This window comes from Centruroides vittatus, unplaced genomic scaffold (assembly GCF_030686945.1).
Source record: "Centruroides vittatus isolate TY-2023 unplaced genomic scaffold, ASM3068694v2 contig_936, whole genome shotgun sequence".
Lineage (NCBI taxonomy): Eukaryota > Metazoa > Arthropoda > Arachnida > Scorpiones > Buthidae > Centruroides > Centruroides vittatus.
Genome location: NW_027122621.1, coordinates 543,549 through 564,462, shown reverse-complemented (window position 1 = coordinate 564,462; position 20,914 = coordinate 543,549). Strand labels below are relative to the sequence as shown.

The window sequence follows — 20,914 nt, the reverse complement described above, 5'->3', positions numbered from 1 at the left end:
TGGATTGGTAAATCCTGCCCTGCTTAACGACAAATTCATTATTGTTGTTACACACATTTTTTTGAACTGTTGTCGTCATTTCCTAAGAAATTAATTCCCAACCTTCTTTTCTAATTTCTTTAGTGTTGTTACGTATTATCCTGTCCTAAACCTGTTGACATTTTAGATTTTTATTAATGTTTTATTTCAAATAAGACCGTAGAAACTAAACGTTTCCAAGTTATCATTCGAGGTATCGACGCGTAGCGCGCTAACAATAGCGTAACATGTAAACTAACGCAATAACGAATGACGTATGGCTATGATGATATAAAATGGTTCGAGTTTAGTCGAGATTCGAGAGAAGCAATTGTTATAATTACTCAAAAACCCTTTGTGACGACAAATGACGTAAACACGAACATATCCAAATCGAGAGAATGTATAAAATTTAGAATGGAAATGTGTTGCTGCTCAACAAAATAAGTTTGTAGATAAATTTACGAGGCATCTCTGCATTATTTTGTCAATGAAGTAGGCCTAGGAGAGACAACTGTCGATACGTGTTCCAAGGGTGCGATGACCACACGAAAGACGACCTTCGACTGGCAAAAAATTTCAATTTCGTAATAACCTGACCTAATTACGAGACCTAAAGTGTTGTCGTCTACTTTCGACTTTCAAGAACATCGTCTTCGTTCCCAGTTTTCTTTGTTATTTATTAACCTACGGCACATTCGTTACTCCTTTAAGCCAGTTTGACTACATTCCTAGTTTTGGTGACTAGAAAACGTCAATGTAACGTCAGATCTACAGGAAAGTGACGAAACAGATGCATGCACCTTTCGTTTTCGATTCGAGTAAGAAGAACCGAAGTGAATCACAAAATTGGATTAAAAAAATAAAGAAAATACACAAAAAATTGATTTTTTGTGTATTTTTTTCCTCGGAAAAGCAATAATTAGAATATAAATAATTCCAGAGTTATTGATACGTTTACGTAGCTAAAAAATTATTTGTTAAGCATCCGGACCAAGAATTTAAGTAATTTAAAGCATTTGACGCTTTCAATTTAGAATAAAAGTAGAAAATTATAATTAAATATAAAAATAAATTCATTAAAACTTTTTGTAATTATTATTACAGAAAAATAAATAAACAAAAGGAAGTTTTAAATTCGTCTTCCAAGTAGAAATTTATTATCATTTTTATAAAAGCTATCAAAAGAAGAATCATTTTATATTGTTCTTTAATTAATACTATAGAAGGTATGACTATTGTTCTTAACAATGATTCATGTATAAAAATTTATAAATTTAAAAACAATTCTCTCTTAATGCTAGAAGTATGCACTTTTTAAAGGACTTTTCTTAAACTCTTCCACGTTTACTACAATACAAATTAGAGACGAGACGGACACACAGGGGGCCCAAAAGTCAGTTAACTGTTGCAAAGATTAAATTACGATTTCATTTTGTAACTACAGTAATTGTATTTCCTCACTCTGTTTCTTAGGCCTAGACCCTTCAGTGCGGTCTATCCCCTAATAGTAATAGTTATAGTAATCGTCATTTATAAAATTAATTTGATAAATGAACACCGTACTCGTGAATACGATTAACGATTTCTTTGTAAAATAGGGCTGGCGGAAATACAGTATTAACACGTAAAAATACGTAAACAGATAATGAAAATCTTCTTTACTTGCCATGTCCAATCACCAGGAACAAACTATTCTCTACAGCAGACACGACCTTTCTTTAGAGGCTACGCCTCTGCCAAATTATGTTCTTGGTGATTGGACATGGCGAGTAAAGAAGATTTTCATTATCTGTTTACGTGCTTTTACGTGTTAATACGATTAACGATGTTAGTGGTATTCCGGAGTATAACCGAAACACGAAATAGAAGACAGTTAACTCTGCTTTGGGCCATCCCGTGCTTAGAAATAGCTTAACAAATTGCTTCAATGTGAAGTTCGATAACTGCTCTATTGTGACGTCTTTAAATTTTCGAGTTGGATAATGTCGAATTTAAAAGAGCAGAGATTGTTTCCAGATTTGCTATTTAATAAAATAAGGAAAATTCTTGAGTATGCTTTCTATCTACGACGACAATAATGTAAAATTTTCCTCCTAACTGTCGCCGGTGTAATATAACAATGTCCCCATGCTAAGTAATTGTTTCCTTCTAACAAAACAGCAATTTATAGATCAATAAATCAAATAATAAAATTAAATCGTTAAATATTAATAATTTAATTTTTAATAATTTCTTTTCATAAAATACTTTAAAATTTGAAGAATCGATTTGAAATCTTCAGAAAAAAAAGACCGTGAAACGTTTTTAAGAGAATGTTTTTTCTTAATATACAATCGAACCTCGATATAACGCCAGACTAAATAACAACACCTCCTAAAACACCACACGAATGGATCGCCTCACAACCATTAAAGTATATGAATTATAAAGGCGTTATCACAACCAAATTGTGCAACCTTCAAACTGAAAATTATAAAGTGCAGACCTATTTTATATGTATATATAACCCTTATATATAAAGTACTGAGGTCTGCGTGCGATGAGCGCGTAATTTTTACAGTTTGAAATACTTCGGTTTAGCGCTAACTTCAGAGACCAATAAAGTGTACGCTAAATTGAAGTTTGACTGTATATCTGGAGAAATCAAAGGCGAAGTTATTAATAATTCGCGTTTTTTTTTTCTAATGACCACATAGTTAGAAACAAGCGTCTGAAATTTTCCCCTCGTCCCATTTTTTTTCTAAATTTTTCCGCTTAATTGACGCAATTTTCGTAAAAGCGAGGTAAACCGATCTTACAGGAATTCCTTACTCTATCGTATAAAAAAATTTTATTTTTTTCGATATAAGATTTTATCATCGAATTCTAGATAAAAGTGGTGTTTTTCTGTCCTTCAGAAAAACCGGAAACCGATTATGTATAAATTCGTATTCTAGATAACATTTCTAGCTTATCGTATTTATTTATTTAAATACACTTTGGCCTGTCGGCCTTTTTCAAAGTCTATTTTTCAAAAAACAGTACAAAGAACACAAACAAAAGAAAGGCCCACCAGTGGCCAAACACTGGTTCCGTTCCCCGAACACTGGGAGTTCGGTTGTGGGTTCGCGCCCTGCTCGAACGGGCTGGCTACGTGGAGTTTCCCGGGTTTTCTCCACATCCATAACGCCTGAATAGGGACCAATTACCCTTAAAAAGACCTCCCGGAAGGCATCTCTCCTAGGCAGATCGCCCAAGTGTTGCGTTGCCGTAACTTAAGAAACAAAAGGAAAAAAACCAATTTGTAAAAGCTTTTCTAAGCTTTTTTTAAGAAGTTTACAATTGCTTACCTCTTTCCCTTCGTTGCATAAACTATTCCAAAGCTTTATCAACTGGAGCTGTTTCGTCCACTGTTACTATGATCTCTGATAATAAATGATTATTTTTCATTTCAGAACTGTAGTTTGCCGGTCTGCGATGTTTATTGATTAAATCGAAAAGAAAGCGGTCAATTTTTGTTGCTTTAGTAACTTAAAGCCGTCCAAGAGTAGTTTATTTTCTATATAAAGTCGATATTTTATCTATTTTATCTCGAATAGACACAATCATTATAGTACAAATTATGAATTGACCTGGTAAAACGGTTTTCTTCTATTTGCAATTTATTTAAATTATAATATGAACGGGAACCCCAGATTGATATTCCGTATTTTGCTCATTACAAGTAGGGTAAAAATGTTTAATTAAATTAAAATTTTAAATTGGCCGTTATTCCTGTAAATTTGGCCAACGCTGAAGACTGTTTATATATAGATTCCATCGAAATTTATCGTGCATATTGATGCCTAGGTAGCGTAAATTGTCAACTCTACCGATTTTATTATTATTTATTTTAATTTGCAACTGATCATCATATATATTAACATATATAACATATATATATATATATGTAGCGTGCCGTGACATTTGATGATAGGGAAGCTGTGTTTCTGTAAGAAGCCGACTTACAGGGTCAATCAATTAATTGCGCTTCAGGGCCCGTTCGCATTCGTTTGTTCTATAAGCCAGTAAAAACCGTACACTTCTTTAAATGTACTTTTAATAGATTATCTGACATAATTAATAAATAAAAAAATTCAATATAATTACCTCCGTTATTAGATTCAATAAATTCCCTATGCCCTCTAAATGCCAATTCTTGCTTTGAGAAAAAACATATAACATCTATTAATTTAGATATATCTATTAATCGTAATTATCTTGTTATAATTTTCAATATTTAATTTATATTGTCTGCCAATGTTAAATTCTATTCCGCTTTAATTTCCAAATTGCTTCAATTTTACGAAAGAATCGTCATTCGTCATAAATTTTATCGTCAAAATGTCGAAATTTTTTTGTTGACGTATTTATATTTAATTTAGGCATCGGTCTTTCTCTTTTAATAATGTTTTCTTTTTCATTATACGGTCTTGAGCCTAAACTTTTTTAAAATAAATTTTTGAATCACTAGCCACGATATAAGGGCTAAAATTAAAATTATCAGAAAAACTTACTTGGTAAAACAAAATGTGTGATGAATATACATGCCTAGTACAAAAAATTCTTCAATTGTATTAATATACTTTTAAAGAAACTTATAATTAAATGTCTTTGTGAAGAAACGTACATAAAAATAACAAAATATTTACTTTTTAAATCTTAAAACAATCCACTTAGTGAAATAGCTCCCTACGAGTGGCTAATGAATGGAATCGGAGACGGTCCACGTAGGTGTGTGCGTGCCAAATCCCGAGGGTGCCGATACCGATCAATGTAAAATGCCTCTTTTGTCGCATCACTAGTATATATCAAAGGACGCGACAGGGTTGTTGTAGATTTTAAACGTTTCTCACCATAGCTGTAAAAATCTAAATATGTTAAACTTAACAGATTGTCTGTCGTTCGTTTTCTAACTAATTCGTTTTAGGACCAAGTGTCCACGGAAATGTCCAAAATTTACAACTTTTCGGTCACTCTCGTTGAACTGGAAAAATGCTGTCTTTATTACATTTAATATTATGAAGAGATCAGTCCCCACTGTACTCGGCAAGAGATTGATTCAGTTAAGTAAAATTTCGGCTCTTTCATCAGAGTTTTATTTATATCCCTAATTCCCTAATCACTTAATTATTTAACTACTTCTTAAGTAGAAATAAGTTGAAACCGGTTACTTTGTACTTGAATATCTGTATTCTTGGGAAAAAAGTGGAAAGACAAATTTTTAGGACAACAGATACATAAATCGTAAATTTAAGGAAAATAAATTCTAGAGCTTTTTTTGTACCTCGTGCATCTCATTCATTAAATTTAGTTGTAAATGATGCTGCAAAAGTAACAGTTAATTTTTTTTAACATTATACAAGAATTGTACACGTTTTTCTGCATCCCCTTACAGATGGGACATACTAAATTGTAATATCAATGGTTTAACATTGAAATCCGTAAGTAATATAAGATGGGAGAGCAGAATAAACGCAGGCTAAATATATTAAATATTTTAATGGATTTTTTAAAACTCTTGTCAACTATACAGAACTATCATAAAAACATGCCAGTAAACTCCTACCGATTGGGTTAAGTTATAAATCTAGTCTACTCATGATTCACATAATGGGACGAGGGCGGCCGAATATCTAGCAGGCAGGCAGCTAAAGCCCAGAACCGGTCCTGGATAGAAACATTGGAAACGTTATGCGTGTGTAGCATCCAGTGACATCGTGTGAGGTTGGTACTCTGTAAAGCGCATGAGCCAATGCCTATAATCTGGCTGCTTGGAAGCTGACCCGGTTTTGATATTCGAATATACAAAAGCAATCTTATCGTTTTTTTCACATGTAGTATAGAAATTTCTAATAAGATATATAATGCAGTTATAACAAAAAAATTATTTTAATTAATTCAAAGTATGTTTAAATATGAGAATTTATATTTTAGAAAATACAAGGGAAGGTCATTGGAAGGTGGAAGCGCCGCTTCCACCGCTTCCAATGACGGCACGCCACTGATATATATTATATACATAGTTTTGCTTGTAAAACACAGAAATTTAGTTTTATCAGTATTGATACACAGATTATTAATTTTCGGACATTCAGTTAATTGTTTTAATATATTATTTCAGTTATCTGGAATAACCCTTGTATTCCAGTCCGAGTATGATATTACAATATCATCTGTATACATTATAAAATTGGTTCCTGGTAGAAATCAAAAAGATCGTTAACATAAATATTAAATTAAACAATAAGGGACCTAAAATAGACCCTTGAAGGACTTCTTTGTTAGATATAAATGAATTTGAAATAGAGTTGTTCACTTTCAGATAATAATTACGATTTAACAAGTAAGATGATTAGCGGCACAATGGTGTACCTCTCAATCCTATATTTTTCAATTTTTTCCGAGAACTGCTAAATCGACACTGTCAAAAGCTTTAGAGAGATCGACAAATACCGATACAACTGAATGGGATTTGTTTGAAATGTATCAAAGCGTAGGTAGTGGAAAAATTCCTTTTATAACTTTATTAAATATTATGAATTACTTTATTTTTACTAACGTAATTGCTGAATCTTGTATACATTCTTTTTCAATAATTTTAGCCAAAACTGGAATTATAATAATCGGTCTATAATTTTCGATACCCGATCTGGTTTCTTTTTTCTCATAAATTGGTAAAACAAAATTATGCTTTAATTCTGGAAAAATATCTGTATTAAAAGATAAATTTATTAAATATGAAAAAAGGCATGGCAACTGTATCAACTGTTACTTTTAATACTGTATTTCAATATCCGTGTTGTCTATATTCAGAATACTGCTTTTTAGATTTATAATTGTGTCATATATTTCTTGTGGAGTACAATCGGCAAGAACGAAAGAATTAGGCAAACTTCCCTTTGATGTTGTTTGAAAACGATGTCAAAGTTTGTTGATTTGTAAACCCTCCCACTTTGTGGTAATGATTTGCAATGATATTGCTGATATTATATCAGCAACGTCATTGCAAATCATTGCCACAAAATGGGAGCTTCGTCGTTATAGATTTCTCCATTATATATTAATCGTTTCATTGTTCCATAGACATATCATTTATTTTACATTTATGGGTAGTTTTTTAATGCCTTTCCAAAACTGAGATGAAGAATTTATATCAGAAAAAAGATTCGTATAATACTTTCTTTCTTAATTCGAAAATTACTTCTAATCTGTCAAATATGTGCTCTTATTTTCTTCTGTATTGTTTCATATTGTTGTCTTGACGATTTAATCTGTTTAAATTTCACATACTTGTGAGCACTATGTTGGCCTCTTTATTCCTAAACCTATTACACTGTATGTGGACACAAGATCAGCCTTAGAAAATCTGTTTATGAAATTGACACATCCACTTCTCAATATTTGTAAAAAAAAAAATAAAATAAAATAAAAGCTGAAAAAAGGGGTGTAAGGTCCGAAATGCATACTTTTTTGGGAAAATAAACTGATTTTCTAAGGCTGATCTTGCGTTCAGTTACGGTGTAATAAGTCTAGGAATAAAGGGGCCAACATAGTGCTCACAAGTATATATACCAAGGCTAGACAAGAAACGTATTATACTGTTTAAACTTCCTCAATTAAGTCTTCTTCTCTCGTATCAATTGCAAAGTATTTTCGTCTAGTATTTTTGAGAAAAAGATTTTTCGACTAAATACACGATTATTTTTGTTTTCAAGAATCGGAAGATACTTATTTACAAATATTAATAACATTTCTCGAAAAAAATTGGTCAGTTGATGAATCGAAAGATCACGAGTATAAAAATAATTCCATCAGAAACAGGAGTATAACGCTTTACGTAGAAAGTAAATACAGCGATTATTAATTTTTCGACGTCTAGGAGACTCATTCCGTCCTAAACAGCAGTCTTTCTTAGAACTATATGTAAGTAATCGGATAATAAATAAGTCCCGATGATTTAAAAATTCAGTCTTACTAATATTGGTTAAGCCAAAGTCAATCAAAGAGTGGGTCTTGTTATCAAGTATACTTGCTGAGTTCAAGTCTGTCACAATAGCTAAATTGTTGGAGTTGCAAAAATTAATCAGTTCATGTACTGTACATTCGGAGATTCTTCTCTAAGCAGATTGCTATTCAAATCTTCAAGTGATATTAAAAAAAAAAAAAAAAAAAAAAAATTTGAGCTAAGAGTACGTAAAAGAGTATTATAATCTGTAGTTGGAGACCGATATAGGCCCTATCGTTACAATCAATAATTTATTACCAGTTATCTTTAGTATAAGTATGTTTCTCTACTATATGTTAATTCAGTAAAAAGCTCATAATGCAAGGTTTTGTTTATATACAGGGTGATTCAAACGTCACAGAAATTTTAAAAAATTAATAACTCACAAACTGTTTACAGTAAGATGATGCAGTTTTCACAGAAATGCTTAGTAAAAAGCGGGCTTTTTTAGGTGTAATAAAAATTTTAGTACCAAAATAGTTACATTTCTTGCATAGATGGAGCTGTAACATTTGTAAATTTGTTAAAATAAGAATAAACAAATAAAAATGTCCTTAGTGTAAACTCTAGTAATAACTATACAAATGGTGTAATCTTATCAAGCGCCACCTATGGCAAGAAATGTAACTGTTTTGATACTAAAATTTTTATTACACATAAAAAAATTCCACTTTCCTCTAAGAATTTCCGTGAAAACCGCATTATCTTACTGTAAATAGTTTGTGAGTTATTAATTTTTTTAAAATTTCTGACTTTAGAATCACCCTTTATACCACTATTCCTCTATGTTTGTTAAATTCTCTTTCAATCCCTTCAACATTATAATCTATAATTGAGCTGAAAGTTGAAAAAAAATTGTAGGCTTATAAATTCCCACCGTTATCTGTACGTTGTCTGTTCTTTCTTAATCTTAAGAACGGAGTTAGACAGACGAACGCTGAAACCAGATATGGAAAGCGTAGGAAACAGGAGGACCTGATTAACTACACGAACCTCCAATATAAACCAGAAGTGACGTTATTTCAATTCAAAAATTTCCCTCCTAAAGGTGTAAGATAGATGACCGGCACGACTCTATTGTTAGAGGAAAAGTGTGATGTATAGGGACAAGCCATTACTAATTTGAGGTGGAGAGCATATATTTTTAAATTAAATTAAAAATGTGATAAAAAATTCCAACCTGGCGTTACGACCCTGTCACAATAAATAATTACTGGTATTTTGTTAAATGATGGGTTTACTTCATTAGTTCACGACTCAGTTATAGTCTACTATGTCAAAAAAAACATTGTAATTTCTCATCATTGTACTTAATAATTCCATATATTTGTTATTTAAATTTCTCATATTACAATAAAAATAAACACCTCTTTTAGTAAATTCTGATAATTGAATATGTCGAAGAAGATTATTCATCAATTAATAATAGTTCAATATACGCATTGGAGAGAGATTACAGCATTACTTATCCACGTTTATTATTTTACCTTGTTTTTTTAACATTCTTGTTTTGTAAAAAAGATTTCTGTTGTATGATATAAGATGTTCATTTACATAAATATTATTTATTGCTTCTGCACTACCACAGTCTATACTATTAAGTTTACGTTTTTTAAGCTTTATAATGTTAACAATTCTTTGTTTTGTAATAGCATTTCCAAATTTTACAATTATTGGTTGAAGTTGCTTTCTTACTCTTTCTTTTTTAAATCTATTTAGCTCGATACACATCTAATATAAGATACTTATCAAATTATTGTTTATAAAGGACATAGTATTATTAATTATTTCAAATAGATCTTCATTATGCAGTAGTGGTATTCAAAATATTTCTAAGTTCAAATCATTTCGAGTCTGTTCCAAATTCTTTATCTGATCCTGATTAAATTATCCTGATAATCGATTAAAGTTATATTTTTTGTTCTTTTATATTTCCTATACAATGTGATTAATTTTAAATGACAAGTCACCACTGTTTCCTGTATACAGGAAGTATACAGGAAGCGGAAAAAAGATGTCGATAAATTGTGATCTAGGTACTGAAAGGAAAAGCCAGGATACGAATCTTAGTCTTTATCCCAATTACTAGAGCATGAATAAATTATAAATAATTTATATTAAAATTAAACTCTTTAAAGACAAATATAAGATTGGATCGAAGAGATAAGTGCTTTTTATAGACCCTTAAATATAAATATAGAACCTTACTCCTTCTTGCTGACTTCGTTTATCAGATACAATAGAAAATGCTTTATCAAATTTAAACTAAAATAAATATTATCCTTCCTTTTCTAACTTGTTAGTCTGAAGATTGATACAATCTTCAACTTTTTGTGTCAACAAATCTTCAACTTCTTTTAACATTAAATTAATGCTTCTTTCATACAAATTCTGTGATATCGTTCCCGTTATCTCTATTCTATTATCCCACGTAATAATGCAAAAATATGATAAAGATGTGTAAACTTGGATAATTTTCTGACATCTTAATGATGCTTAATTGTAATAAAACATCCAAGCTTAATTAAAATTAAACGATAGGGTATGCGGTACAAATGTTTTCTGCATGTTTACTCTCATGTGAAAGTACCGTAGAAGAGAGATGATTGGTCTGCGTATTGTCCGATACGAATCCTCCGTACTGTTTTCTGGGAAGGATGTTTCCAGGATGGAGTCACCACAAAGGTTAAGAGGTCGAGTCATTTGTTGAGTGTGAAATTCTCACATTCTTCGAAGTGCGGTATTAAATTTCTATAGGCGATATAAGATGATGGACACTGGAGCTACACAATATAGATTTGAACCTGAATTTTAGTTTTTTTTTATGTGTAAGAGAATTATTTTATTTATTTGTTTAATTTACTGTATCACCAGCACTGTTATTATTATTCCTCGTGTTTAGAGCTTATAAAACAAGATATTAAAACGTGACGTTATTTCCTGTTTAGCGAAAACGAAGTCTCTGGATTTAGGCTAACTCTTGTATGTCGTTGAATAAATTTTTTGTTTTTTCATATTTCTTTTCAGATATGGTGGTATTGTTATATTTGAAGTGTAATAAACATGAGCTGACTAGGAAATTTTCAACAACATTATTTTCATCGAAAGTAAAGCATATTTAAAGGTTACGCATACAAAAACCAAGTTCGATTTTGCTTTCTAAAGTGACACGGTTTTATAGAAATTTTCAAATTCAAGGAAGTTTATCGAGTATGACGATAAGACGAAGTAAGATGACGGGGAAATCTGGTATTCACGCGATTATTTAATTACCCCTTCGTCTCTTCATCTGATCATCTACAATTACTTTCGACTTAGTTTTACACGTAGCCGATTTTAATAACGTTTTTATCTTCTTAAAAGATTTATTCCGTTATCATTTATCAAATATGACAAAGGAGCACGTCATTCGATCTTTTATTCATTTTGTCACTTACGCTTTTCGTGTCATTTTAAAGAATTTATTGTTTTATATTGGGTAATAACTTTATTTTTTGTTGTTAAATTCTTACTTTTTATATCTTTACGACTTCCTTCTATTAGCTATTACCTAAGCATTTCAGTATCTCCCATTTCTAGTTTCTGCACGCACGAAGCGTTCTTTGTCCCAGTTTCACTACTGTATATTTTCGCCTCTTCGATCGGTATCTCGCCAAGAATGGCATTTCTTCGCTTAAAACTTACATTATTTATCAATATTTACCTTCTGAATTTTGATACAAATAATATACTAAACAATAGATGCACCCTTCGGAAGTTCTCAGTTCTTATTATTTTGACCCGACACGTGACTAACGACTCTTCTTAGTCACGTGTTAACTCGTAACAATAAAGGACACGCCCGAAGACACTTTCGAAGCATCGAACAGTTATTTTAGTGGTGTTTGAGTTAACAACGCTCCTTTCGCTCACCAAATGAAGTATTCGGTGTGTAACTAAATTAACGGTTTAAGTTTATTTACTATCAATAGCACTAAACAAAGATCGCAGTTTATTACAATTAGATATGTGAAAATATCACTTTTCTCGAATTTGAATATTAACCACATCTCGAATACTTAATTTTTTCAGTTAAATTTTACTTAACCACCATGTATTAACCGAAGTTTATAACGTTTTATTTATTTATTCTTAAAAATTATAAACAATCGAGTCTAATTTTAAATATACAGTAATGTCGCGCTCGTCCGACTAATCGAGACCAATGTTAGCTGGAATTAATGAAAAGTTCGGATTAACCGGGTATAACAGTAAGGATAGGATGCTTACGCTTTCGGGCCATTTTTTACTGTTGTAAGATACTTTAAAGCGGCAAATACAGATTAGAATTGTTGTTAAGTCAAACAAGTTGACAGAAAAAATGAGCAACGATGCTGACTACACGTGACTTACGTTTACTTTATACGTGAGGTTCAAGCGTAGCCTACGGTTGGCATTATTTTAGTTAGGAGAGTATTGGAAATATTAAGATTATAATAGTGTTAGTAATTATGGGGAAATTTTCCAGCCATTTCGGAAACAACTGACTTTCTATCTGGCAGTCCTGACTGACGAGGCGCTGTCGTACATCTGGCGCCATATTACAGGTAGCATATTCGTAGTATTCGTATATATATTCATTTTTATCAATGGGATATTCGAGGATCAGAGATCTTCGAATATCCCCTTGATTCTAGAGCACGGCCATCTTCAATTATAATATTTACAAATTTCCGTTTCGTTGTACACTTCGCGCTCTTCTTTCTCTTGTTCGACAGAATAGAATAGGGAAGTTTTCGAATCTTGTATTGACAATGTATTACCGACGAAGATTCTGGGAAATTAATTACTTCTGGTTGCAATTAAATAAAGGGCAATTTCCATTTTCAAATCACTCTAAACATCAATCGTCCGACGGCCGGATGGCCGATAAAGGTGCAAAGTATCTCGACCTAAATTTCGTGGGAAAGTAAGCACGACGAATAGATTTTTCTTTCGTACATCGTAAACGAATAATTCATTTAACGTATTATTTACCACGTACTTAAACTTATGTATGTAAATTGTCGGTATTAATATCTTTTAAATGGCAATTTATATTTCTCAAAAAGAAAATTTTTAAAGTAATCGCGCGTTAATCTCGCTTTAATGCTTCCAAATAAGAAATAGCGCGATAGCGAAACTGACGTATTTTACTTTTTCGGCTGTTTTACAGACAGAACAGAACAGCTAGGAAAATAACAGTATTGTAACAGAGGGAAAGTATGGCGATCGTCAAAAGATGACGCCCCAGATTTTTACACTTTTGGATTCAGGAGGAACTTTTAAACATCAAAAAAGAAAAAAAGAAAAAATCGGGATTTCTTCTATATGTATGGATGTTAGTGTGTGGGGGCACGATTTTGTTAATCCTCTTTGCAGCTTAACTCCTGTGCTTTTTGTCGAAATTTTCTGAAATTTTTCAGGGAGATCTGTTTATTGGGGATCGATGCTATTAACCTTTTGTGATTAAAGGTCGAGGGGCGGAGAGATAAAGAGGCTCGTGTGTATCTCCAGTTGGATCGGATTTCATGACAATTTTACTTGTTATTTGCATTTACAATATTTTACATACAACACATCCCTACCCTCAAAATTAAAGTTTTTGCCGTTTTATAACAATTAAAGATATAAAAATAAAATAAGTTATGCAACTGTTTGCTGGATTTTCATGTTTGCTGGAATAAAATTGGAAGAAAACAATTTGTTAGACTTTGTAAATTTGTAAATAGAATTCGTCTAGCTGACAGGACAAACTTAGCGTAATTATTGTTGATCCGAGGCAATCCTGGCGGGTGTATGGCGTACTGCACCGAGTGGAATCAAATCAATTCATATACATATTCGTAAGCTCTCTTTTATTATGAACTTTTATTTTTCCCACGATTTGATATCGGTATATTCAATAGGGCAGAAAGGTAACCATGGTCTTTAGTTCCTATCTTTGAATACATTCACAATGACGCTGGAATAGAAACTGTAAGATGTTTTACGAACCGTCAATTATCTTCTTCGACGGTTCATCACTTTTACTTTTGTTGCAAGAGTCTTTACTGTTTGATGAACTTGAATTGTTTCGAGGAGTAACAGGCGTTCCAGAACGGTTGAGCTTGTTACTACTTGTCGTTATGCGAGACACAGTTCGTGAGCACGCGTGACCTAATAGAGATGGAGAAAGGTAGACCCGCACCACCTTCCACTGCGGGAAGCTCGGATGCAGCAAGCCATTTCATCTTTGCAAGATATTTTGCCAGTTGTAATAGCCGTTCCTTAACAAATATTATTTATCGCTTTATCACCAAAAATGTCGACATTCCATGGAAATATTTATCTTCTTTATCAGAAAGTTGAGTGGAAACCGAAACGTTACAACCTTTATTACGATCGTTGACGTTGAACATTGTTGCCAAATTCAAACATTTTTTGCGCCCGTCAAAAAACGGGTGCTCTTAAATATGAGAAAGAATATGCCCTGCTCGCAGTGAGGATAGTTCTACAATAACGTACAGAATTTTAATTAATCATGGTAGGACAAAGAGGATATCTTGTCCTTCCAGTAAGACAGTGTACAATTAAATGTAAATAAAACCTTTGTGTTCTTTACAGTTATAGTTTAAAACGTTAAAATGCGAATTAATAAACGAAGAATACAAAATATAGAATTTTTCAGGGGATATTTAAACGCGTGGCACGGTAATTAACAGGAATGATCATATATTTGGATTGGTTTATTCGTATACGGCAACGTGACACATGGGCGATCTGCCAGAATGGATGGATGCCTCCTGGAAAGATATGGGAAACTAACCCTATTGAGGTGTTACTAACGTGAAGAAAACCCGAAAAATCCACGTGGCCGGTCTATTGGCCTGGCGCGAATCCATGGCCGACTGTCGGTGTTCGGTGGTTTTATCTACTCGGCCACTAGTGGGCCCCTTTATTTCAATATTTGAAACCCAAATATTTTAAGTGTTAGTTAATCCTTATATTTTTATGCTTAATTTTATACCTTTTTTTTTAGTTTCGGTATTGACAATCATAGTAACAGGACCGAACTTGGGCGAAGCAATTGCCTAGAATCCGGATTTATGAATTCAAATAAGACACAGCTTAGGGCTTCATTTTAAATATTTTGTTTCTTTTTTTAAGGGACATCTTTAGTGTCTTGGCTTAGGGATTATCGTATATACAAATCCGGTCTTTATCTCGTGTGACGCAATCACTACCGCTTAATTACGTCAGTCAGTTACGTGTTGCATTTAGAGAGTAATCTGTTGTCAGTTCATAAATACAAACTATGAAGGCAATATTCAAATTTAAAGTAATCGTGCTGCTTGTTAAAATACTAGTTTAGTTTCCCGCTTTTATATATAATAGAGAAAAAGTATGGTCATCGGTAAAAAAAATGACCCCTTCCCCCAATATTTTTACATTTTTGGACTGAGGAAACCTTGAAACGTCGAGAAATGCAAAAATTTCGGGTTTTTTTTTGTATGTATGGATGTTTGTGTGAGGGCACAATTTTGTTACCCTCTTAGAAGCTTAATAACAGCTGTGGTTTTGTCGAATATTTCTAAAATTTTGCAGGGAAGTTTGTGTATTAGGGACATTGATGCTATTAAGTTTTGGAGATTAAAGGTCGAGGGAATAAGAAAATAGAGGAGTCACGTGTCGTATCTCGAGTGGAATCGGACTCCATGAAGATTTTACTCGTTAGCGTTTACAATACATTATAAAACTCGTCTTTACCCTCAAAATCAGGTTTTTTGTCATTTTATAATAATTGTTAACTTAACGTAAAAGGTTTTTAAAATAAAAATACTGTATCATAACAAATGGCGGCACATGCAATTTTAAATTTTTTGCCGTGAAAGTTACACAACTCGTTGCTGGATTTTTTAAAAATATAAACAATAATTTTACATTTAATTAATAAGGTGCGAAAACAATAATTTATTTTGATTTTATATCTTATAGTGAAATTATGGTTTAAGTAATGAGGTAATGACGTATTTTGATGATGTTTAAATATATTTGAGAATACTGCATTTTCGTTACTCGAGTCGATCACGTGAATACTTTCATCATTGCATATTTAGTTATCAAGAGACAAAATTCGTGATATTATTATTCATTAAAAAAGTAAATACTGCACCTGAAGCGATATAAGTCCGGTGTTCTACACCGATTCGAAGTATTCGACCGTATCACGTGATATTACGGTTATTGTACTAATTTATCAATTAAGCTGTAATTAATTATACACATTACTAACTATTTAAATCGTGTACTAGAACCCACTTTGAAAACTATTCGTAACAGCGAAACGAGGTCTCCAACTGTTAATTAAGTAATACAAAAAAATTAGGGATTTTGCATGTGAAAACTTAATAGTCCCTGTAAATTATTGTTTCGTCACTTTTTATACGCGTAACTAAGTGAAGATAGTTTTTGAATTGGATTGATTACGCTTCACTTCAAGAAACCACTGTGAAGCTAAGAAGCAGCGAAGTACAGAAGTACTTATTTTAACATATTAACCGCGTCCTTTTTTAATTTTATTTTTGTAAGACCTCAACGTATTATTTATTAATGTAAGGAGCGTCACAAGCACAACGACAAGTGGCCAATGTCATAATCCTAAACCATTTGATCTTTGAATTTTTATCCAGTAGAAAGGACGTGTAAAGATGAAGAGACCGCCTAAATTTGAAAGGGCTAATGATGATGATAAATATTTAAACTGATTAATACACTACTTGAAGATTGTTCTTTTTTTAATTTAAAGATTTTACTCGATTTTACTCTTACTTTTAGAAGTTTTTCACGTTAATCTTTAGGTTCTCGACACGAAATTTAATGAAAAGAATCAAAATTCGAAACAAAATCGAACTAAATCTAAAAATCGTTGTCCAAAATCTACATAAAAAGGTTATATTTTGTTTTAAAGGTGGAAAACCACTTTTTCGTTAAACTCCACGAATGTGGAAAAATTGAAGATTCATATATATTCCGATAAGTTGAATAACCTGCAGTTTAGGGTCTCATATTTTCACGTGTATCATTATTTGGTGAAAGAAAGGGCTTGTTATGTTTTAGCTTAGAGCCGTAAGTCCGGCCCTTAACTCTCTGTACAACTTACATGGGAATCAATTGACAATACTTGTTTCATGGGGTAAAACAAATATTTATGACGGCAAAATTGGTATGAAGATATGTAAAGTACAGTCCCTGGCCGAATTATTAGACGCACTACAGATTTTTCATAATTCAATGTTTTATACCCGGTCTGGTGTAGGTCTATCTTATAAATTACGAAACTTATTTTTTAATGTCATTGTATACCTATATTTGTTATATTTCATTACAATGTCAATATATTGGTAGGTATCAGAGCTTAGACATTGAAGTGTAGCGTACAAGTACGAACGTGTTTCAGTCGCGTTCTCGCTTGCTATTGGTGTGGACGTGTTTCTGTTCACCTCTTGTATTTAGGGCGTGTATACAATTACGGAAGTGTTTGTTTTCTTCGATAGTAGTATTTTTACCAACCAGATATAATAAATTGTGATCTTTTGACATGGGGAAGAAGGTGGACCTTTCACCACGTAAAAAAGCTGAAGTCAAAGCCCTTGTGAATACAAAAATGTATTCCAACCGCGAAATTTCACGAAGGTTGAAGGTGTCTGAAGCTAGCGTACGACATATAAAGAAAAAAGTTGAATCAGATCAAGATCCGAGTTCGAAAAGAAAAAATAAATGCGGCAGAAAGCCAATTTTCAACCCAAGGTCAGAAAGATGTCTGAAGAAAATTTGCTTAGAAAACAGTTTGCTACCACTAAATCAATAAAATCTCAATTGGAAGATGCAAACGTGAATGCTTCTGAGCGCACTGTTTGCAGAAAATTGAAAGATCTGGATTTTAAGGCTTACCGTCCAGCAAGAAAACCCAAGTTAACAGTTGCAATGAAAGCAAAGCGTTTGAAGTGGGCCAAACAGTGGCGTGATAAGGATGTAGACTTCTGGAGATCGGTAATTTAACATTATATAGATTATTTACTATAAAATAGACAAATTAACAGTAGGTACTTGATTCATAAGGTATATATATATATATATATTGTTTTCTCAGGTCTGTTTCAGCGATGTAAGCACATTTGAAATTTTAGCCAACAAAGCACATTTTGTCCGTCGTCGTAGAAACGAAAAATTTCGTTCTGACTGCGTCATTCAGACTGTTAAGCACCCCACGAAAGTAATGATTTGGTCTGTCATCAGTGGCAAGGGCATGGGGCCTGTACGTAGTAAAAGGCACCATGAGGCAAGACCAATATAAAAAGTCTTGCAAAATCGGTTGCTGCCACAGGTTAGAGAATGGTTCCCAAATGGGGAACCATTTATTTTTATGCAAGATGAAGCTTCCTGCCACACAGCCAGGTCTGTAAAAACATATCTACAAGAGCAAAATATCCCTCTGTTGCATTGGCCGGGTAATAGTCCTGACATGAACCCCATAGAAAATGTTGGAACTCATGAAGAGGGAAGTGGCCAAAGAGGTCATCACAACCAAAACGCAGCTTTTGGGAAAAATCATCCATGTGTGGAATCATCATCCACAAATGCAAGAGACAGTCCAGTCTTGCATCGACAGTATGCCGCGCCGGATTGAGACTCTCATAGCTGCAAAAGGTGGCTCAACAAAATATTAAAATTTAAATGGCAATTTTGTGTTTTTTTTACTATGTTAATAAAAACAAAAATTTTCAATAAATATAACGTTTTATTTGTGTTAGCACCTAATAATATAATAAAGTAAACTGTACATTACAGGTTAAATTCATTAGTAATAAATATTCAAAGACCAAATTGTAGTAGCTGATAATTAAAATTTGCATAAAAACTATAGTGCGTCTAATAATTTGGCCAGAGACTGTACAACTACCCATACTATTTTCTCAGTTTGCATGACTTACATAGGCCTATAGTTCTATGCGAACTTCTAGAACGTTATCACGGAGTACATGGAGAAAGTCGATACTTGAACTGTTATTTTCTTTTTTTATTATTAAAGAGTAATATGCATATGCATATTACTCTTTAATAATGCATATAAGAATATTACGTTTTTCGTGCAGAATTTATAACGATTAAAATGTGTCAAAATTGTATTGGAAACGATAAATATTCCAGTTTTTCACTTAAATTAAGTGGAAAAATTTGACTAAACAATATTTCGTGAACGGGTATCAAGATAAACGGGTAAAATGAAAATATCTTTCCTATGCCAATCTCTTTTTAAATTACGAAATAAAAATTTCATTTTCGAAAATAAAAAAAATCCAATTTGGGCTCTGAACGCGAATATCCGATGTGTCAACGTTTTAGTGTTTTAGGAATACTTTGTCTATAACATTGAACACACAAAGTATTTAAACGAGGCGAATTTCGAGGAGAAAATAAAAGAAACTTAAGTTCTGACTAGATTTAGACACTTGATATTAAAATTCAACATGGAGTAGGTCTTAGAGAAGCGACCCGTAAAGAATGACCTTTATAGAAGGCACACGATCCCTAATTGCGTCATTAATTGGACGACTCGACCGTTTCGTTACGGGTTACAATTTTAATTTCGAAATTTACGTGTCAACGTATATGTCGACTTGCATAGAACAAATAACTTCGATCCTGTACACTCGGGAAAAAATATTCGCATTAAGGCCAAGTTACGACCGTAGAAGGATTAAACGAGAGCAGAACAATGTTTACATAATTTAAACATAATTATTCGAACTGCGGCATTCTAGAACAATGATACAACTAAGTTCCAAGTAGTCCTCGTCTACATTAGTAATGCAGTTACTGGAATGACTACATAATAAATAACAAAAGGCTTATTTACTGTAATACGTAAAAGGCCTACTTAGAAAGGCCTCTTGTTAATGACATTTGTTTATAATTGCAGCAAGTAGGCGGGTTGTCACGACGTTCCTTTATTTGCAGACCTCTCGTTAACGTACAGTAGTTTTATTTATATAAATTCGTTTATTAGGAAAACTCGAGGCAAGAATATATTCTTGTATCCATAAATTATTTATTACGCAGTGGCAATTTTTATTACATTTCATGTATGGCCTCAGGGTAACAAAATGTTAAAAATAATTAATACACGGGTATTTTTTGTAACAATAAAGTGATCACTCCGCTTTATTCTAGAAAAATATCTTCAAACTCTGAAACATCCCCCGATTTATTTTTACTTTTCCGGCTGTTATACATAACAAAGGGAAAGTACGACGATCGGTCGAAAAAGACCCCATAAATTTCACATTTTTAGACTCAGACACTTTGAAACGTCAAGAAATGCAAAATAAATTCGGGGTTTTTTCTGTATGTATGGATGTTAGTGTGTGGGGGGCACGATTTTGTTCACCCTCTTTGAAGCTTAATGACTCCTGTGCTTTTTGTCGAAATTTTCTGAAATTTTACAGGAAGGTTTGTTTATTAGGAGGATCGATGCTATTAAATTTTGGTGATTAAAGGTCGAGGGGGTGAGAGATAAAGGGGCTCATGTGTATCTCCAGTAGTGTCGGACTTACTGTAATGACGATTTTACTCGTTATTAGCATTTACAATTTTTTTTATAAAACCATGTCCTTCTTCAAAATTAAGCTTTTTGCAGTTTTATAATAGTGAAAAATATAAAAGTTCTTTAAATAAAATATTGTAACAAATGACGCCACCAAATGTTGCCGGGAAAGTTAAGCGACTAGTTGCTGAATTTTTTAATTATAAATCTTTGAATCTGCCCTTTATTCTATGGATTTATTAATAAATGGGTTAGTACCAATC

The 20,914-nt window shown here is 32.6% G+C and overlaps 1 protein-coding gene across 1 annotated transcript in view; it reads right to left on the bottom strand.

Moving 5' to 3' along the window:
• Positions 1–20,914, bottom strand: part of LOC136984882 (protein THEM6-like) — a 29,530-nt gene that overhangs the window by 8,027 nt on the left and 589 nt on the right. The window lies entirely within an intron of this gene.